The sequence below is a fragment of the Felis catus genome, chromosome D3, assembly GCF_018350175.1.
Source record: "Felis catus isolate Fca126 chromosome D3, F.catus_Fca126_mat1.0, whole genome shotgun sequence".
Classification (NCBI taxonomy): Eukaryota; Metazoa; Chordata; class Mammalia; order Carnivora; family Felidae; genus Felis; species Felis catus.
Genome location: NC_058379.1, coordinates 86,642,900 through 86,665,401, shown reverse-complemented (window position 1 = coordinate 86,665,401; position 22,502 = coordinate 86,642,900). Strand labels below are relative to the sequence as shown.

General features: G+C 44.9%; 1 protein-coding gene across 8 annotated transcripts in view; it reads right to left on the bottom strand.

Moving 5' to 3' along the window:
* SOCS6 (suppressor of cytokine signaling 6) overlaps positions 1-22,198 on the bottom strand; it is a 39,626-nt gene extending 17,428 nt beyond the window's left edge. The window contains exons 1-7 of one of the 8 annotated variants that reach the window (XM_045041172.1): positions 22,063-22,198; positions 16,551-16,725; positions 14,698-14,864; positions 13,007-13,126; positions 12,210-12,290; positions 11,971-12,036; positions 11,354-11,415 (exon numbers count right to left, since the gene is read on the bottom strand). The gene's annotated coding sequence lies outside the window, so the exon portion shown is untranslated. Of the gene's footprint in view, positions 1-11,353; positions 11,416-11,970; positions 12,037-12,209; positions 12,291-13,006; positions 13,127-14,697; positions 14,865-16,550; positions 16,726-18,037; positions 19,552-22,062 lie in introns of those variants that run through there. The other 7 variants (XM_045041170.1, XM_045041171.1, XM_045041173.1 and 4 more) reach the window with 7 other exon arrangements.
* Between the last annotated feature and the right edge of the window lie 304 nt (positions 22,199-22,502).

Sequence of the window (22,502 nt, the reverse complement as noted above, 5' to 3'; positions counted from 1 at the left end):
TCAGCTCGGATCATGATCCCAGGGTTCTGAGATCAAACCCCACATTCATATTCATTCTCTCTCTCTCTCTCTCTCTCTCTCTCTCTCTCTCTCTCTCTCCCCTTCTGCCCCTCTCCCTGGTAGCATATTCTCTCTCAAAAAATAAATAAAAAATTTTAAAAATCATTACTTTCTTTAAAAAAAAAAAAAAAAAAACTCCTATGGAAGTTGAATTCCATCACAACAGTTGGTGCCACTCTTTGTCCGTGGAAAGGCACCTTCAATTTTACCCACCATTGTTTTTGCCCCCTTGGTAAAAATGGCAATGCAGTGAAAGAGGCAAATAATGTTTTAGCATTATTATCAAAGGGGATCCAGAAACCATACTTGGAGCTACCAGCTTAAAAGAACAAAAAGACTTTAATGGAAGCAAGGCATCCACACAAAACATTAGCAAGATAAAGAGTTTCACTGTTGTAAATATCTCTCTGCCCTAAAGGTTGCCAGTTTCTTAGCAAGCCATGGTTCATGACTTTCCACTGTAGTTCCTTGGATTCTTCTCCATTGTTCCTGAATCTACACTACTTGCCATTAATTAACTTTATAAAGAAGTTTCCAGATAGAAGTAGAAAGTAAGGAAAATAGACTATATAATAAAAGAGAAAATAAGGGCAATGGCCAATATAACATGAAATATGATAGAATTTAGGTCTCAGTGTTGGTTATGCCATTAAGTATGAGTGGGATAAACTCAACTATTAGAAAAAAGATTTTCAGATCTGATTTTAAAAATCCAGGGGCACCTGGGTGGCTCATTCAGTTGAGTGTCCAACTCTTGATTTCAGCTCAGGTCAGGATCCCAGGCTCATGAGATCAAACCCCATGTGAGGCTCCGGCTGAGCGTGGAGCCTGCTTAAGATTATTTCTCTCTCTCAAAATAAAAAATAAATAAAATAAAACAAAAAAGAAATATTTTTAAAAATCCAGTCATATATAGAAACACATTAAAACCGACTATCTCAGAAAGTTTCAAAATATGGTAAAATCTCTATTAGCCACCTCTATTAAACTATCCTCTTCTTCAGCATTCCTGTGACCATTCTATACTATCAGCTGAATTATATTTACTCGCATTCTATTTGAGATCGGGAATGTGATCCGTCTTTGTCAACAGTTATATGCCCAGTACCTAAAATAGTACCTGGACATGGCTGATGTGCACCCTAATTTTTCTGAATTTAAATTCACTGCATGTTTTAAGCATGTAAACAAATTCTGTTTTAAAGTTCTTCCTACGAAAACACTCAATTGATTTGTAAACACTAAATAAATGCAGCTGGTTAAAAAAAAATCTTCTGCAGACTTAAGTGTAAACGAAACCACTCCAAAAGCCTAGAAAAAATTACTTTAAACAAATCTAGGCCTTTGTACAAAGACTGCTTTCCTGGGGCGCCTGGGTGTCTCAGTCGGTTAGACGGTTAGGCATCTGACTTCAGCTCAGGTCATGATCTCACAGTTTGGGAGTTCGAGCCCCGGATCAGGCTCTGTGCTGACAGCTCTGAGCCTGGAGTCTGCTCCGGATTCTGTGTCCCCCTCTCTTTGCCCCTCCCCTGCTCACGCTCTGTCTCTCCTCTCTCAAAAATAAACATTAAAAAAAAGAAAAAAAAAGATTGCTTTCCTTTTTTTTTTTCTTTTGAGAGAGAGACAGGGACAGAGACACAGAGAGCAAGCCCTCGTGAGCCCCAGGAGGAGCGCAAGTGGGGGACCGGCAGAGGGAAAGAGAGAATGCTAAACAGGCTCTGTGCCATCGGAGCCCAATACCTGGCTGGATCTCAGGACCTTGAGATCAGACCTGAGCAGAACAAAGATTGCTTTTCAAATGTAATTAACTTCTAATTCTACCTTTCGAAGTGCCAAATTGGAAACTAACATATAATGCATTATTTAAGGACAGATTTTACATAATTCAGGCTGACAGAGTTCAGTCAATAGATACAGAAAAAACCCTGGTCCCACATATGGACATTAATGAAAGAGTGTATATCTGCTTGTCTGAATTCAAAATAAAATGTTTAGGGGCACCCGGGTGGCCCACTCAGTTAAGCAACCGACACCTGATTTCAGCTCAGGTCACGAGCTCCTGGTTTGTGAGCTGAAGCCCCACACCGGACTCCGTGCTGACAGTGCCCAGCCTCCTGGGATGCTCTCTCTGCCCCTCCCCAACTTGAGCTCCCCCCCCCCCCGCGCCCAAAAAAATAAACTTTAAAAATACAATAAAATGTCTAAAAGTACATGGATCCATACGTCAGTGAAGTTTTCCAATGAACTGACAAACGCCAATCCTAACTGCTTCAGGAAAAATATTCTAACAGAAAAGAATGAAAAAGGAAAATGCTATCAATAAGAAAGCTAGGGTAACAATAACAACATAAGACAGCGTTACGTTCAAGAAAAATCGTCATACAAAAATAAAACAGGGCACATTACATAAGGTATAATCCACAAAGAAAATAAAAGTGCCAAAAATCTTTACACACAAAATGGAACAGCATTAAGATATCTCTTTCGGCCCAAGAAAATAAAATAAACAAAAATGAAGAATATAGATTTAAAATACATAATTACTTTTTCTATTGGGATTCTATACTCTAAAGAGTGAGAATATATCTCCTTTTCAAGAACTTATGCAATCGTTACTAAATGTAACAACAGAGTGGGCCACATTGAAAATGTTGGCAAATTAAAAAATCAGAAATACCTCATCAAGTGACCACTAGACAATAAAACTGAAAAGGAAAGCAGAAAAAATAAATAAAAATTACCCAACATTCTCTTGAATCAAAGAAGAAATCTCAATGAGAACAAAAATGGCATACTCTTCATAAACATAATGAAAATGCTACAGATCGAAATCGATGCGATTCTGAAAGACCCTAAAACTGTGCTCACAGAAAACTTCAAAGAAGTTTTAAACATTTACAAAACTAAACAGTAAGGAATCATAAGAAACAAACTATGCATTCAATTCAGGGAACCAGCAGTTTGAGCCACAAAAAAAAAAAAAAAAAAAAAATGCAAATTAATGAAATAGAAAATAAAAAGTAGTAGTAAACAAGAGTTGATTCTTTGATTAAACAACAAAAAGTTGGTGAAAAACTGGCTGCCATAGTCAAGGAAAAGGGAAAAACACATTTATGTGAATATTCAAATGAAGACAGTAGTAACTACAGATCTGTGAGAAATCAAGATATGTTAAGAGTACTTTGAAAACTCAATAAAAATTGGAAACGCAGATAAAATGGCTAATTTTGTGGCAAAACATATATATTACCAAAATTTGCACTAGAAAAGATAGGAATCCAAAAGAGGCTAAACGCTGTCAAAGAACTTGAGAAAGTTCTCAAAGAACTACTAAGGCCCTCTCTTTCTTCAGGGAGAAAAAGGGACAAGTCAATAAAGACATTAAATACTCACTAAACTACGTCAGGACATAGAAAAAGAAACCTCCCAAATTTATTTCTGAAGCCAAAGAACATTAATATCACCACTGGACAAAGATAACACATTAAAAAAAAAGCAAAAAACAAAACCAGAAACACCCACTGATCTCACTGATGAACGCTGATATATAAAACTTTTTTTTGTATTTATTTATTCGGATAGAGGGGGCAGGCAGAGAGGGGGAGAGAAAATCCCAAGCAGGCTCAGCACTGTCAGGGCAGAGCCCCACCTGGGGCTTGATCCCACGAACTGTGAGATCATGACCTGAGGTGAGATCAAGAGTCACATGCTTAACCAACTGAGCCCCCCAGGCGTCCCTGAAAAACAAATCTCAAATATCAGCAAAAAACGGGGTGTCGAGGGAAAGGATTCAACTAGGCAAGGCGCATCTCAGGACTGCCAGCACGGCTGAGAACTTACAAATTTATAATTTACCATAGAGCAAAGGAGCAAAATCACATGACCACAGCTATAAATCACAAAATGGATCAGAAAAAAATGACATCAACCCGAACCGCCTCAAAAACACTCCTTCAAACAGAAGTAGATGGACATTTAACACGCTATACATAACAAAACTAAGATTCACATGAGTAGCAAAGAAACACCGAAAGCCAACAACAAGGATGCCAGTTATCAAGTGTTACTTAGCATTATTTCCAACATCTTACCTAATTAATTAGATAAGGGTAAGAAGGAAGTATAAATATTGGAAAGGAGGAGACAAGTTGGCATTATTTACAGATGGCATGACTGAACACCTAGAATATAACACATGTGGCTGAACAGCCAAGAGCAGAAAAAAGAGGGAAAAAAAAACCTCACTCCACCAACTGCTTACACAATTTACGATGTAAAAACCACTAGTAAATATTTACTTTCAAAAAGCTAGTAAGCCAACATAATAAAAGACTAGATTCTATTTATAATAGTTTCAAAAAAGATTAAATTAATTTTTAAACAATGTCCAGAACTACATGAAAAACTTTAAAACTCCTCAGAGGATCACAAGAGACTCAAATACATAGACACATCTTGTTCGTAGGTAAAAACAATTAAATCCTGTCAAAACATTAACTCAAGATCCCACAGAAACATCAATGATATTTTTGCAAGAAACCAGACAAAATGATACTGAAATAAACTTGGACATATGAACAATGAAAAGATTAAGAAAAAATCTAAAGGAACAACTGAGGGAGAATGAGATAGCTTACCACTGGGAGGGAAAAAAAGACTAGAAAGCCAAGAAATAGGCCAAGACACAGATGAAAAGAGTATGTGGCCAAGAGAACATGTGACACTATTGGGGGAAGACGGATTATCCAAGAAATGATGACAAACAGGTTGGATAACCATTAAAAAGCAAGGCATTTATTTTCTGGTACAAAAATACTGTGCAGAAGGATCAAATATACAAATAAAAATAATACAAAAGTTGGAGAAAACTCTTTTTGAAAACCTCAGCACTGCAGAAAGACTTTCTATGCGTAACATAAAACCTTGAAACCGTAGAGGAAAAGATTGACAATCTAACAATGCAAAATTTATAAATTTCTGGACAGCCAAAGAATGGCATAATTAAAGCCAAAAGATAAACTGGAGGAAAACTGCAAACACATGACAAAGAACTAATTTCTGTAACTCAGACTGTGCTCTTAGAAATCAGTATGAGAAAGGCATATGATCCTATAAGCAAATGGGCATAATATACAAAAGAACAGTTCACAAAAAAAGAATAACAGAAGAAAGTAAGAATGGCAAGAAAACAAGAGATATGAAGAGGGAGGGGAGAGGGAGGGGGAAGAGGGGGAGGGAGAGGGAAAGAAAACAAATTCAAGTGACCCATCACCATCCTAGAGGAGCCTCCATTCATTCCTAACAAAGAAATTAAAGAAATCTGGGGTCCTGGGAACTATTCAATTGCTGTGGTTACACAACTGAATACACTTGTTAAAACTCCACAGACTTTAACTGTAGGTATATTCAATCTCAACTTTAAAAATCCACTGAAAGATGGGCATCTGCGTGGCTCAGTCAGTTAAGCATTTAATTCTTGATTTCAGCTCTGGTCATGATCTCACGGTTGGTGGGATCAAGCCCCGCATTGGGCTCTGCACTAACAGTGTGGAGCCTGCTTGGTATTCTCTCTCTCCCTCTCTCTCTGCCCCTTAACCACTCATGCTCTCTCTCTCAAAAGTAAGTAAATAAACATTTTTCTTTTAAAGCCACTGAATAGGAAATTTTAGAAAACGAGGTAGTATCTTTTACCGCTGAGTCTGAAAAAAGGTACATCAGTAACAATGTTGGCAAGGGTATGAAAAACTGAGCACTTATTGTGGAAGTTTAAACTGGCACAATTTGTGGAGGATTATTTGAAAATGTTTATCAAATTTTAAATTCACATATGCTTTAACCAAGTAATTACGTGATTAGGAATTTGCGTCTTCAATATACACTCATGCCAAAACAAGGACATATGGAAACTGATGTTCCCTACAGCATTAAATCTTTTCAAAAGCTAGCATTACTTGATCATGTACCCAGTACTGGTAACTACAGACCACATGTTGGCCTGATACATGCCAGGCTTTGGTTTAAGCCTTCCGAATACAGTGCATCCCATTTAACCCTTCTAACCCTGTAATCCCAGTACCGTGCAGGAAGGAAGCAGTGTCACAGAGTGGAAAGCACTCCTGTGGAACCTGAACGCACGACTCACATACTTCCTGGCTCCACCGCTTAACAGTGTGTGATCTCAGAAATAACAGTGTCTTCCACTCAAGTTAGATGCTGTGAGGTTTAAACGTGTCCTTACAACACCACCTAGCACATATCAGGCCACATAGGTGTTTGCAGCTAAGAGTAGTAGTAAAAACAGTAATAAACCCACTCTATGGATGGGGAAGCTGAGGCAGAGCTTAAGGGACATGCCTAAGATCACAGAACGGATTCTACAGAATGAGCCCATTTAATCACTATGCAGACATTTACGGAATAATTCATTTTGGCAAAAATGCAGAGTTAGTTGGCCTAGAGATCAGGTAACAAGAATAATATACATCAAAAATCAGTGGACTGGTTTAGTAAGTTATAACCCACCAGTACGATGGAGTATTATGCAGATAAAGAGGCCCGAGATACACGGCTGGTGGAGGGCAAGCTGCAAAGTGAAACGCTAACGTGCACGTCCCGGTGTGTACGTGTTTATATGCCTACGTACACGGAGGGAACCTCTCAGAGAACATCCACATATCCACATATCGATGATTACGCCTCTAGTGACCAGGGACAGGGTCAGGCAGGCCAAGCGACCGCCGTTTTCTACCCAGGTGTCGTACGCTTTCGAACCGTGCCTTAGGCCATGCTGCTTTCACAAAAAGACCTACATCAGTACCCGCTCTTGCCGACTGGAAGAAATCCAGAGAGGATTTCTGCTTTTGCGGAAAAGGCGAAAAGCAAAACTAGCATTCGGTGCGTGTTCTGCAGCGGGCAGGTACAGAGGCGGTAGGAGCGGAGCCACCCAGCTCCTTCCCCGGGAACCCCGGGAACCCCGGGAAACACACTCAGCATCTCAGCATCCAGCTGCCAGAGCTATGAACTGTGCGAGCACGTGTGCTTTATCTCGATTTATTTTGTGCATCTGTTTGCAAGATGTGTTCTAAGGTATCAGAGAAGCAAAAGGTTATTTTTGGGGTCTGGAAATGCTCAAAACATTTTCCATATAAATTAATGATACCTGCTTCTTCAGTTTGCATCATTTTGGCTTACAAAAGGTTTCACAGGAATGCTCTGCTTTCGGACAGTAGGGGAATCCTGCATTAGATCTTTCTGAACCCAGTAAGCGCATTTCACTTTCCTACAAAACCACCACCACCACGCTGCACACTGAGAAAACAGGCCACCTGGGGGCTCCTGGGGGGCTCGGCTGAGTGTCCGACTCTTGATTTTGGCTCAGGTTATGATCCCAGGATTGTGGGATCCGGCCCCACGTTGGCCTCATGCTCAGCATGGAACATGCTTAAGATGTTCTCTCTCTCTCCCTCTCTCTTTCCCCCCCTGCCCCTCTCCCCCATTTGCTTCCTCTAAAATAAAATAAAAAAAAAAAATTGGGGGCACCTGGGTGGCTAAGTCAGTTAAGTAGCCAGCTCTTGATTTTAGCTCAGGTCATGTTATCACAGTTCATGGGTTCAAGCCCCACATGGGGCTCTGCACTTAGTGTGCAGCCTTAGAATTCTCTCCCTTTCTCTCTTAAAAAATTTAAATTAACAGACAATAGTCTGTCTAGGGAAAAGAATATGTACTTGTGTGTCTCAGTAACCTCTTAGCAAGAAAAGCAGGACTCTGATGCCCTCAGGGTCAAATGTCTCAGTTTTCCTTATCCATTTTTCCCTAAATCTTCCCAAACCGTTCTCCATTCTCCCTAGCTGCTAATCTCATGATGCAAATTCCTCCCCTTCACACCCTGTGTCATTCCGTGTACCTCACTCTCACATTTCAGTCTTTTTGCTTCCCTATTCACCACGGGGCCCTTCCAGTGGCTCTGCTCCCTACAGATACCAGGAATGGATACCTCATCCAGCCCCAATCCCCAACACCTGACAGCCGTGCCCCCCTGGGGTTCGCCCCATACGGCAAGTGCTTCTCAGCTTCTCACCGTTCACGAGGATTTCTCTAAGTTCCCTTAACTTACGCCCTTCTCTGTGCCTCCCTCTTCTGCCTCATTGATCACTCCAGGTGACATCCTTGTCTTGACACTCACAGAACACGGCACCTGCTTGAAAAGTCTAAGGAGATTAGCCTCCAGCCCTAGTAAAAACACGGGGATGAAAGATGAAGTCCTTCCCCTCCAGGACCCTTGGATTCTAGTCCAGAAGGTAAGCAAACAGACATCTGCAGAAGACTGAGGGAAGCGCCGCGGAGGAAGTTATGTCCATCCGCGTCCAGAGGACACCCGGGAAGGAGAGGAGCCGGTCCTGCCACCACTCTCAGCACCTCTGCTCCCAAAGCACTTCCGTTAGCAACACCAGCACATCCGCCGCCCATACGGAGGTGACTTCGTCCTAAAGATGCACATTAGTCTTCGTGAATCCTCACAAGAGCGCTATCTGCAAGGTACTATCTTCACGTCCGTCTTATAGAAGGGCAAGCCAACCCTTAGGAAGTTTAACAATTTGCCCAAAGTCACAGGGAAGGGGCCAAGTAACAGACAAGCGCTGACACAGGGTGCATCATCTAGAAACGTCCACCTTTTCTGACTGTATTAGCACAACACCAGGGATGGGTGCCTAGCGACACAGAGCACGGATCGCAGGGCCACAGTGTCTGAGTTCAAATCACAGCCAGCATTTCCTAATGACCGGGACATCGGCGCTTCAGGGTCCTCATCTGGAAACGGGAGTCAAGCAAGTATTCTCTCGGCATGACAGAACGAGAAGGCTGATAAATCCTCTCTCCATCGTGCGGGTTGAACAGCATGCAACCGAGAAACCCACTTCATGAAAGCTGCTCAACTTCAGGACTTCGTTCAAATTATAAACTTTTACGCTCCAAAACACATCAAGAGAGAGCAAGTCACAGACCAGGAAAACATATTTGTGTATCACATATCTGATAAAGCACGTGCACCCAGATAAAGAACTCTTTAACTGAATAAGACAAATAACCCGATGCTTTAAATGGACGGAAGAGGGGCACCTGGGTGGCTCAGTCAGTTAAGCGTCTGACTTCGGCTCAGGTCATGATCTCATGCTCTCAGCTCTGCGAGTTTGGGCCCCAACAGCTCAGAGTCTAGAGCCTGCTTCGGATCCTGTGTCTCCCTCTCTCTGTCCCTCCTCCACTTGTGCTCTGTCACTCTCCATCTCTCAAAAATGAACAAACCTTAAAAAAAAAAATTTAAATGAACAGAAGACAGGATCAGATCAAAGACGTACAAATGGCTAATAAGCACATGAAGAGGTGCTTAATGTTACCGGTCATTAAGAAAACGTAAATTAGGGGCGCCTGGGTGGTGCAGCCGGTTAAGCGTCCGACTTCAGCCAGGTCACGATCTCGCGGTCCGGGAGTTCGAGCCCCGCGTCAGGCTCTGGGCTGATGGCTCAGAGCCTGGAGCCTGTTTCCGATTCTGTGTCTCCCTCTCTCTCTGCCCCTCCCCTGTTCATGCTCTGTCTCTCTCTGTCCGAAAAATAAATAAATGTTGAAAAAAAAAATTAAAAAAAAAAAAGAAAACGTAAATTAAAGCCACAGTGATACCACACACATTGTAAGCAAATATGCAGAGAAACTGGAACCATGCTGGTGGGAATACAAAATGGTGTGACGTTCAAACATATTTCTGTTTTCTTTTCCGTGAGGAAAATGATTAAATGAGGGATTAAATACACAGAAGAGATTTAAGACACAGCAGGTACATTTCAGACACCTAGAAATCAGTCCGCATCAGTTCATATGAACCGTCCACCTTCTTTTTCCTACAGCCGTACAGTAACTTGTATCTTGACTTTCTTCTTTTTGTGGTACCATGAGGAAGTGCCTCATTTTATTTCAGTTGCCTGGGTCTGGCTTCTTTCATCATGTGCCCCTTTTGTTGTCTTAAGAAATCCTTCCAGTACTGAAATCATACACTCTTTCTGTATTTCTTATAAAAGTACTGAAGTTTTGCTTTTCACATGTACATCCTTGATTAATCTAGTATTGATTTATAGAAAGGATTAATTTGTGTTTTTCCACACGGACAACCAACTGGCTCAACATGTGCACAAAAAAATAGTGACCCTGATAAGAATCAATGAAATGCAAATTAAAACAGTAATGACTTTTCACAACTCATATCAGCAAATGTTTTTCTAAATGATGATATTTATCACTTGAAAATGTCTTAATATAGTTGTAAAAAAAAAAACTTGGTTTATGCAACTCTTACAAATATTTATCTTCTTTGGGGGTGCCTGGGTGGCTCAGTCAGTTAAGTGTCCGACTCTTGATTTTGGCTCAGGTCATGATCTCTCAGTTTCGTGAGTTCGAGACCCGCCATTGGGCTCTGTGCTGACAGCGCGGAGCCTGCATGGGACTCTCTCTTCCTCTCTCTCTCTCTCTCTCCCCCCCTCCCCTGCTCGCTCCCACTCTCTCTCTCTCTCAGAATAAACTTCAAAAAAAGTATTCATCCTCTTTGACACCATAATGCCATTTTTATAACTCTTCTAGAAATAACATAAAACCAAAGCGTAACAATGTCTCCTGCATTATTATATATGATAAAAAATAAATTTTAAGAATCAGAAACATTCTACTTTCCAACAGTGTGAGAACTGTAAACAAAATTCTAGCACATCTACACAATGGAACTTTAGGGAACCACTAACATTGAATTTATACAGGGTTATAAATAACATGAGGGAGAAGTTCATATTGTTCATTTGTTAAGTGCAAAAACACAGGAAACAAAATCATATGTACAGTGTGGTCTCGATTATGTAGAAAGAATAGGGGGGAACAGCAGACCAGAAAGAAATACAGCAGAACTGCCATCTGGACCACAGAATGCTCTGTAAATACTGTTTTCAATACTTTATTTTCAAAATATTCTATAACGAATATAGAGTTTTTAAAAGAATAAGGTCTTGGGGCGCCTGGGTGGCTCAGTCGGTTGGGCATCCGACTTTGGCTCAGGTTGTGATCTCGCGGTCCATGGGTTCGAGCCCTGCATCGGGCTCTGTGCTGACAGCTCAGAGCCTGGAGCCTGCTTCGGATTCTGTGTCTCCCTCTCTCTGACCCTCCCCTGCTCACACTCTGTCTTTGTCTCTCTCAAAAATAAAAAAACAAAAAAAATTTTTTTAAAGAATAAGGTCTGTGAGTTTGTTCGTTCTTAACTTACTTTTTTAAAGGGTATGGTGAGTAAAATGCAAGGCCTTTTCTTGGCTTTCAGTTTGGCCATGACTGTACAAAAACATAAATCAACAGGTAAGAATATTATATTGTTTTTCTTTCATTAGAACCTAGGCAGCCTTCTCTTTCTCCTCACCCCACCGAAAACAAGTTTCTGCCAATCTGACATTTAATTGTGATGAGTGCATACAGGGTCTGGCCTGAAATATTCAATCTAAGTTTTGCAGAGTTAATTAACACAGACTTAGTATACACTACGAACTCTGAACGAGCAATAAACCCACCAGCGTTTCAATGACCCTCTTGACTCCTTGCTGGGTTTACATTCCCCGCTAAATCACAGTCCCTCGTAGCATATACCCTCAACTCCCTTCCCCACGCTCACTCTGAAACGCTCTCCTGGCCAGAGGCGGCGCTGGCGACATGCAGCTCCGCCCACACCACGCCTGACAGGGAAATGTGGCCTGAGAAACACGAAGCCACTCTGCCTGGCCCCACTGCACAGTCCTGACCGTGAACCCCCCAGGTGGCGCCTTAATGCCGCCTGGAAATCCCACCACATTTCTACTCGGCCCCCCAGCGACCAACCCACATCTTTCCTCACACCTTTAACGCTTACTCCTCCATCTTTAGTCTCAGCCGATGGCCCAGCTTCCTGCTTCACTGAGAGCACTGAGGACGTGAGGAGAAAATCGGACAGAACCATCCTGTTACTTTACCGACCCTCACACCTCTCTAAAGGTCCCCACCCCCCAGCCGCCCCCCGCCGTGGACCAGACCTCCCTCACCTCCCAACCATTTCCCCGCTCTACTGGATCGCTCCTAAAACGACATTTCCCATATACCTGTACAAGCAAACTTGTCCTGACCCTCCTTTCTCCGCCAGCTGTGGTCCCATCTCTTTAATCCCCTTTGCCACAAAACACCTTGGGAAAACAGGCACACGAGGCCTACTATTCCCTTTCTCCCATCTTCCCTTCTACCCACACCAGAGACCTCCAGCACGTCACACGGAAACTGCTCTGGTCACCGCCACCCATGACGTCCCCACTGCCAAGCCAGTACCCGTCCTCAGTCCCGACCTGAGATGCTCTCATCAGTCCTACTCAGACCACTGTGCCTCCAATCTCTTCACTCACGCCCCACAGTGACGTCGCTCACCCTCACGCCCGAAACACCACCGCCGTGTCCTCCACTCCCGAATCTGCATCTTTATTCAGCCTGGTTTCAGGCAGCTCCCTCCTCGACATTGCCATTCACTGACTTAGGGATATCCAAGGTAACATGTTCGAAAATACACTCTGGCTCTTTCCGGTCCCAGCCCCAGATCTGCTCTGCTTGCAGCCTTTCCCTCTCTGGTCTGTGGTGACTCCATTCTTCCGACCACTCAGATGAAAACGTCCACAACCATCCGGGGCTCTCCTCACACACCGCACCCAGGGTCGTGTCTCAGCTACTTTCAAAATGTATGCAGAGTCCGATCACCTGTTACCGCCACACTGCTCCACCCTACTAGTCCGTCTTGTCCACGTTACTTAACTGCCACCCAACTCGTCTCCTGCTTTCTCCTCTGCCCCGACATTCCCTTCCCAACACAGCCCTGGTGCGTGGGGACTTGGCATGAATGCTGACAGTGTCGCACCTGCATAATGAAGTCCTGTATCTCTGACCCAGGAGCATCATGTCCTGCGGCAGCACCCATCAAGGCTAACTTGCCGGCTTGAGCACAGGGTGAGATTTCCTACTCGTCAGTTCTTCACGACTACGTGTAAATAAAGATAAATGAAAAGTCGTTACAAGAACTGCTTTGACTTCTTTCAGGGCCTCTAGATCTTACACAATGAGCTTCATTTTAAAAAGTAACACGAATATTTACATGGTTGCAAAGGTAAAGAAATTTAAAGGTAACAAAGTTAAGAAAAATGGACTTAAAGTTGCCATATAATTTCAAATTTAGTGAGTTAAGAAGCTCTAGTAAATTTTCAAGTGATACACTCCCACTTTACATCTATTTATTTTTTAGAGAGAGAGAGAGAGAGAGAGAGAGAGAGAGCGCGCGCACGAGTGAGCACACAAGTGGGGGAGGGGCAGAGAGAGGAGACACAGAATCCGAAGCAGGCTCCAGGCTCCGAGCGGTGAGCACAGAGCCCAACGCGGAACTCGACCCCACGAACGGCGAGATCGCGACCTGAGCCGAAGTCGAACTCTTAACCGACTGAGCCACCCGGGCGCCCCAATACACTCCCACTTTAGAGGCTATTGACACAAAATTAGAGGGCAGCACTAGAACCAGTCTGCTGTGTGACACTGAGTGAATCTCCTCCGAGTCTGTTTTTCCACATGAAATAAAGAGGTTGACCTCTAAAGCACATCCACCCCTAAAAGTACCTGATTCAATGGAAGTAAAAATATGCAGAGACTTAGAAATTTAACATGCAGGGAACAAATTTTCCATGAGCATTTCAAAGCATCTTTTTAACTGTGTCAAACATATTTCTATTAAGTTGAATATGAAAATGTTCATAAATTCAATCATTTAAAATGCTAACGAACTGGCTCCTAAGAACTGCTTAATGAAGCAAATTCACTCTTCTTTAATTTTGTAGTTCAGATTTTAGTATTTAAAAATTTTTTAAGTAGCACACTCGGGGTGCCTGGATGGAGCATACAACTCTTCATCTTGGGGTCGGGTCGTGAGTTCGAGCCCCACGTTGGGTTACGGATTACTTAAAAATAAAATCTTTAAAAAAAGTAGCACACCTCTACACCCGTTCATCACTGTCTATAGGCATATACAGATTAAATTTTTAAGGTATACATTTATACATTTAAAGTATACATTAAAAAGTTAAAACCTCTGTAAGTTCCCTACACAATTTCACTGTGTTCACTGCCTATGACAAAGTAAGGCCTCACTGGTTAAAGTGTCCAGTAGATTAGACCCTTTGAGAATTTTTTTACAAACTACTAACAATTAAGGAAGGCCCAAAGATCTATGTTTGCTGTTGTCATTTTTATTCCGGCTTAAAAAATTGAGGCAAAAACTAAGAAAATCAATATACCGATCCTGGACGTCCAACATCTGATGAACAAGAGCTTCAGTCAAGAGAAGGAAACGAAAGGGAAGAAATCATAAAAGAAATTTAAAAAATTTTCCCATAACCAAACAACACAAGCTTACAGACTGAAAGGATCCATGCGATGCTCTGTACAGCCAAAGAAGAGAAGACAATATAATCAGGCACACCGTAATGAAATTTTAAAATTTAGAAGGAGAGGAGATAATAAGAAGGTACCAAAAGTTCCCCAAAAGAGAGGAAAAAAAATACATACAAACGATTGGGAAACAGCAACTAACTCAGTAACACTGGAAGCTGGTGGCGCAATGTCTTCAAAATTCCAAGGGAACATTTATTTTCAGTATGGCGCACATTTACAGCCAGTGACTTCTTGCGCACCTCCACGCTTCTCAGCACCCTTGCAGGGCCATGTGACTGGTTCTGGTAAATGTGTGAGAAAAGTGACATGTGTCACTTCTGGGCCAAACATTTCAGTGCCAGCATATGACCCATCGGCTCCCCTTTGCATCTGCTGTGGTGCCTCAGAGCCATGGGTGATCAACGGGGAATTGCAGGCGAAAGCAGACTGGGTCCAAAGGAAAACGGCAGAGGAGCCCCAGGCCCAGTGTGGACATGGGGAAAGTAAGAAACAGCCTGTATTTACACACGCGAACCCCAGAGTTCATCTGTCATTGCAGCAGCACCCATTCCATCCTGACTAAACTTGTCACCCAGAATTGTGTATGCAGCCAGACTGGAAGTCAGATTATGTGAAACATACATGGTTTCCCACGAGGTCATTAAAAAAAAACACCTCCCCCATCTCCTTTCTCAGGAAGTTATTAGAAGAATGAGCTCCATCAAATCAAGGAAGCAAACTAAGAAACAGAACACAGGTAACCTTGCTTAGGAAAGGGAGAAAAGAATCTCTACGTTGATGTTATAGCTCCTGCTGTTCACCCTGTTTGTGATAACCTCCCCGCCACCCAGGGCTCCTCCCAAACAAAGGTCACCTTCCAAGAGCCAGCTCAACTGTGACATCATCCACAAAGACACAATCCAAACTCCCCACCACCTAAGAGTAAATGAAAACATCCTGCATCAACCACGAGAAGAGTCACCGACATCAGACTCCATCCTTCCTGAAATCTGCTAGAAATGTGGTCCGTGACTTGGGGCAGATTAGTTAACTGCTATTAGTCTCAGTCTCCTCATCATCTGTGTAAAGATGAAGCTGACCAATAATCAGAAGGTTCCTTCTAATTCTAAAATGCAGGGGTGCCTGGGTAGTTCAGTGGGTTAAGCGTCTGACTCTTGATCTCGGCTCAGGGATGATTTCATGATCTGTGAGTTCAAGCCCCGCATCGGGCTCTGCACTGACAATGTGGGGCCTGCTTGGGATCCTCTCTCTCCTTCTCTCTCTGCCCCTTCCCCACTCGTGCACATGTGTGCGCTCTCTCTCAAAGTAAATAAACTTAAAAAAAAAAAACAACAAAATGCAGTAATTCTGCAAATATACAAAACTACTAAAATCCTAATACAATTCCATGTGTGTTACACGCTTACACATTCTGACACTCTGATATTTGGTAATAATGTTATTCCCTAAGTATATGGTTGCCACTTTCAAAAGCAATGTCAACAGATGAAAACGACTATTGTCACAGAATGAAGATATTTCCTTTAAAACCAAAATTAAGCCTTAATAAGAAACATCTCATTACTATAAACAAAACAAAATTCACAAAAGGAAAGTCATACAAAGTAACAAGTCTACCAATGAGAATTCAACTTACGCTACAGGCATATCCGCCCTGTTGCTTCAACCATCCAGTGTTACTGGTGTATCCAGAATAACACCAATCACTGAAGAAACCACCAGCAGGAGTGCCAAAGAGCAGGCCATCTAGGGTCCTTGATGAACACACCTTTTCTAAATAGTTCCAAAGAGTAACATTCAACTCTTAAAATTGTTTTTGATGGAAATCTCTTCTAATAGGAACCATATATTCTTTTCGTTCTCTTAAAAGGGAAACCCTAAGCACAAGTGTGTGTATTAAATACAATCTCATGCTGTCACTCAAGTGCTCTATGTAGACTGATGCCCCTTAAGACGACCAAATTTACCTGCGGGAAAATTTCAGGATGGCATAGTGACGTCTTCAGGATAACGGTTTGTCTCCCAGGCCTTCAGAGATATTCCGTCTTTTCTTCCTTCTTTCTTCTCTACTACTCAACAGTCTGCTCCCAAGGACAACGGCACAGCCACCGCTCCCCAAACATAGTCTCCAAGTGTGATGCCCTTTTAATAATTTTAAGAAAACATTTCAGTGTGATGGTTGTTAACAGTGATTTAAAAAAGATTAAAACAGCAGAAACACAAGAGCCTGGGGCTTTGCAAGCGCACGGAACCTCTGCGTTCTCCGGCTCCCTCCGACTGACTGCGCTGACCCAGTGCCAGGCAGCTCAATGGCTGCTCGCGTTTGTAACCCTTACAATTCTGCAACTGGCACCATTTAAACTTCCGTGGGCTTGTCTTGTCTTTCCTCTTTTACTTTCATTTCTCTTGTCCCTTTGGTCTTACGCCCTTTCCCCACACAGGGCTTCCTTAACAAGAAAAACCAAGTCTTCCATAAAGGTTACTGATTACCCAGAATACTCCTTTTAACTAATCACAGTGTATTTTAAACTAATTATTACTATTAGCACTCATTATATTCAAGGCACTGAACCCATTCATTTACACGCATTTCTCATTTAATTTTCACACCAATGCTGAGAAAGGCACTATTACAATTTTACAGATAAGGCAAATAAGACAGATTTATTTTAAAAACCTCCCCTATAGGGGCACCTGGGTGACTCGGCGGGTTGAGCTTCTGACTCTTGATCTCAGCTCAGGTCATGATCTCAAGGTTGGTGAGTTCAAGCTCCGCATCGGGCTCTGTGCTGACAGTGCAGAACCTGCTTAGGATTCTCTCTCTTCCTCTCTCTGCCCTTCCTTCTGTCTCTCTCAAAATAAATAAACTTTAGAAAAGGGGAGTGGAGCACTGGGTGCCTCAGTCAGTTAAGTGTCTGGATTTCAGCTCAGGTCCTGATCTCGTGGTTCGTGGGACTGGGCCCTGCATCAGCACGGAGTCTGCTTGGGATTCCCTCTCTCCCTCTCTGCCCCTCCCCCACTCATTCTCTCCCTCTCTCTCTCAAACTAAGTAAATAAACTTTAAATAAAAGTTTAAAACTAAAATAAAAACCTTCCCTATAAATTCAGAGCTGAAATTCAAGGCTAGATGCCCAGTCTTTGCGATCAGCCAGTTGGACACATGAGTGAATGCTGTTGTTATTGGGATGCCTGCTCTACAGGTAAAGAAGGTTCTTGGGGGCACCTGGGTGGCTCAGTTGGCTAAGCGTCCGACTTCAGCTCAGGTCATGATCTCACAGTCCATGAGATTGAGCCCTGCATCGGGCTCTGTGCTGACAGCTCAGAGCCTGGAGCCTGCTTTGGATTTTGTGTCTCCCTCTCTCTCTGCTCTTCCCCCACTCACACACACTCTCTCTCTCTCAGAATAAACATTAAAAAAAAAAAAAAAAAAAAAAAAAGACAGTTCTTGGAGTACCTGGCAGGCTCAGTCGGTAGAGCATGCAACTCTTGATCTTGGGGTTGGTGAGTCTTAGGAGCAGCTACTGAGCTGCTTGCCACGTTGGGCATAGAGCTTACTTTTAAAAAAAAAAAAGCAGTTCTCATGGTGTGAGGCTACTTGGGCCACGTAGTTATAAAAACTTTGGCATTATTAGTGCTGTGATTCATTTAGCTAAGATCAGCTCAGATGGGGATAAATAAGCAACACAAAAAAAACCACCAGATTTCTGTGATCTACAGCACATCCTTGCCTTTGATGTGTAGATACCAACGTAAAAACTATAATCACTTTTTGTCCATGTCCCCACGGGTTGTGTTAGGGAGAGACAGAAGAACCACAGGCCACGGCTGGCCCATGTGGGACTTACATGTGGAGAAAGACCAAAACAAATAAACAAAATAGTTACAGACTGAAATAAACGTTATGAGAAAACACACAAACTGATAAGACCTGATTAGACAGGACTACTGAAGTAGCTGTAAGGAACAGTAAAGACTTCCCTGATGCGGTGAACCTGGCGTTAAGGTCTGAGAATGAACCAACCACAGGAGGAACATGCTAGGCAAACAGAACTACCACGTAAGATGAGGAAGCCAGAAGCAGCCTGCAACGTTAGGGAATATAAAGGACAGAGTATAACTATTTGGTCAGACACAGAAGGGGGTTCAAGATGAGCTGAAGAACTAGGCGGAAATCTTGTAGCCCAAGACGGAGAGTTTGGATTGTACTTTAAACAAAATATATATTCACAACAACTGTCAGGTGGATTTATTATCCTCACATTAGACCCACACAAGGAATAAGACTCAGAGGAGACATAAAATGTATTCAAGGTCACAAGGCTAGTAATGCATACTAAAGAGCAAACACCTCCAAAAGGTCCTCGGTTGCAACATGAAGATTGAAATCTTAAATGACTTTATCTGAGTACGTCTGTTCTTGAAACATCAACAAGACCAACAGCCACCTAATATGATTGTTCCAACTAAGTAAAACCTAAGGTTTGTTATGGATCATCAAAGACCCAAACCAAATGTGCCCTTAGTCCTAAAGCCTTCACTGCTCATTAGTGAAACACACCGTACAGAGTAACAAACCACAAAACATTAATGACAGTTTCACTGTCAATACAATTTAAAACATGTCCCCACTGCTCTTTCGCCTTTACTGCCCGAACTACTCTTTCGATCAATCTAGTCACACAAGAAAGTTCCCCCTTTTTATGCCATACACTAGTACTATAAATTTCTCCCTTGTAAAAGGAGTAATTTCACAAAAGTACTCAGGCACCACAGATGTGCCATTTCCAAAACTGGAAAAAGATTAGGGATGAGGACCAAGAACTGAAATAGATAATCTTCGCTTCCCATAAAAGATGCAACAAACAGGGGCACCTGGGTGGCTCAGTCGGTCGGTTATGGCCCGACTCTTGGTTTCAGCTCAGGTCGTGACCTCACAGTCCATGAGATCGAGCCCTCCATTGGGCTCTGTGCCGACAAGAAGAAGGAGCCTGACTGGGATTCTCTCTCTCTCTCTGCCCCTCCCTCGCGTATGCTCTCTCTCCCTCAAAATAAATGAACTTTAAAAAAAAAAAAAAGACACAACAAACAGAACAGCAAAAGGTGATCATCACAGCTTAGGTTGTTACTTACCTACCTAACTTTATTACGTATTAAAAGAGATGCACACACATCCATTAGTCGTACTATATTATAAACAACATGGGGTATCTGACCTCATACGCAACATATTCGTGTATAAACCCATTTCACATGACTGCGTATTTGTGAGACAACAGTAATTGCCACAGATTCAGAAATGGACGTAACATTTCCTATTTTCAGACTATACCGTGACTTTTTAAGATCACACAATTAGTCCTATGAGCAAAATCAAAGATACCCACCGTTAGTAACATAAAAGTTTCCCGAAAACTCACCACAATGGAGAAAACTACCGGTTTTCCCTGAGGAATGACGTTACATAACAAGACAGTCTTAAGCAGACTCTTGCTTCTGTTCCCCAAAAAGGCGGCTGTTAAAAGGAACACTCAGGATGGCAAAATGAGGAGGAATCCAGTGAGTACTCCAGAGCTTTCCTCTGAGGTCATGGCACAGCCCAAGTCAGCTACGGGCCAGGTCAAGGGCACCCAAACCCTTTCTCTGCCACTCCCTGCAAGGTGCTGCCTCGGGAGGGTGCCACGTGACACCCCAGGGTGTGCCCCTGGTTCCCTCGGAGGCCATGTTAAGGCCTGCCCTATCTTCCCACCAAAAGAAGAGGAAAGGGGCAGTGCGAGGTACCCCCACCGATTTAGAAGGCACTTACAGATGATAATAAAAGGAAAAAGTATTTCAAAAGAGATGCCAAATGGAGACCTAAAAGGGGTTAAGGGTTCATCCTTAACCAGATCAAACCGTGGACAGCACTTGCCAAACCCCAAGTTCTTCTGAGAAAGGTTATCAAGCGCAGGATCAGCGAGCCAGCTTCCCCAAAGGCAGAAAACGTTAAGGACAGTATCAGGGGTTGGGGCCACGCACTGTGTTTAGAACAGCGACAGATCCTGAAAGTTACAGCACTCACACTCGGTGATGCAGCATGAGAAAATTAGAAAGCACACAGGAAAAGACGTGTCTCACAGGCCACCTTCTCGTGGTTTTTTTCTGTGAAACTTGGTGAACAACATCCCTGATGTTTCTAAACAGCGCTGACTCTCCATAGCACTAAGTACTCCATTTAAAATTCATTCATTCAAATCAGCTAAGTGGATTCCACGTCGTTCTTTGTCGGTTGTTTTTTTTTTTTTTAAGTCAAGATATATTTATGCTTACTACGGTTGAGAACACCTCGGATACTTCATCTCGAAGTAGACGGCAGTTTACTTTTGTCTGATTACAAAACAGAGCTGTATTCCAAGAAACACAGGCAATTAAAAACGGATTTGGTGTCTCATTCACAATTTTATTGGGATTACTACGTCCTGCGTGCTCACACAAAGTAGCACGTTGCCCTCCCCAGGGTGGACGCTCAAGAAACACTCGCTGAACCGAATTCAAACGTTCTCGGTCTCACTACCGGAAGCCTGGGTTTCGCCACATATTCCCACCTGGCCCCTAATCCCACAAGGTGGGGGCGGGAGCCCCGCGTTTCCCATTCCGACTGAACGCGAAGTTGGCATCCGGCCTGCTGCACACATTCCAAGTTCTGTGCCAGGACCTGCCACCGAGAAACGTCAATAGTTGTGCTACCTAACGAGCCACAATGGTGCCCCTGAAGTTGCCAACTCCCGAAGCAAATTGAAAATTAAGGCCTGTCTCGGCGCCAGGGGCAGTTTCGAATTCCACAGCCCCCACATCCGCGTAAGTGAATCCTATCCGGCGGCCCCGTCACGCGCTGCACACACTGGGGGCCCCGCGCGACCTCCCGGCGGGCGGGCGGGGGCGGCGGCGGCGGCGGCCCCGACGCGGCCTGGGCCCTCCCGAGCCCGCCCTGCGGCCCCTGGACCGCGGCCGGGGGGCCGGCGGCCGGGGCCGGGCCGCGCGGGGCCGAGCGGCGGGGTGCGAGCCGCGCAGGCCCCGCGCCGCCGCCCCAGGCCTCGCCGAGCCCCGGCCTCTCCCCGGCGGGGCTGCGGGCAACAAAGGCGGAGGCCCGGCCCGGCGCGCCGCGGACAGGGGGAGGCCGAGGGGTCGGGCCGGCGCCCGGCGGAAGCAGGCCTCGGCCCTCCCCGGCCCCGGCCTCCCCGCCGCCCGGCCCGGCTTCCCGGACGCCGCTCCCCGCCGGCCCCCCGCCCGCGGACCCGCCGAGGCGGCCGGGGCCTCGCGCCGGCCGGGACCCCGGGCTGCAGGCGCGCCGGACGGCCTCCCCATCCCGGCGAGCGCCGCATCCGCCCCCGCCGCCCCGAGGGGAGCAGCAGCCCCCCGCGGCCAGTTTCCCGGGTTACGGAGAAGAGGGAGCGGAAAGCAAAGCCCAGACCCAGCCTCCGACTCGGCGCCGCAGACGCTCACCCGGCGGCGGCCCGCTCCGCTTCCTCGCCCAGCGCCGGCGCGACTGCCGCGCTCGTCCCTCCTCTCCCGCAACTCCTCCTCCCGCCTCCTTCCTCCTCCTCCTCCTCCTCCTTCTCCTCCAGGAGGGGCGCGCGGCGGCGCCTGGGCCCGTGCGCGGAGCGGCAGCGGAGGAGCCGAGCGGAGGCCGCCCCGCGCCCTCCACTCGGCCCGCGGCGCAGGCGGGCTTCCCGGCGCTGGGGGCGGGCCGGGCGGGGGGCGTCCGGGCGCCGGGGGCGGGGGCGCGCGGGGGGCGGGGACGCGCGGGGTCGCGGGCGTCGGGGAAGGGGGGAGCGGGGGCGCGCGGGCGCCTGGGTGACGGGGAGGTCGGGGGCCGCTCCGGGCCGAAGGGCGTGTGCGGGGCGTCTGAGGGCCGGGGGCGCGCCGGGTCTGGGAGCGTGCGG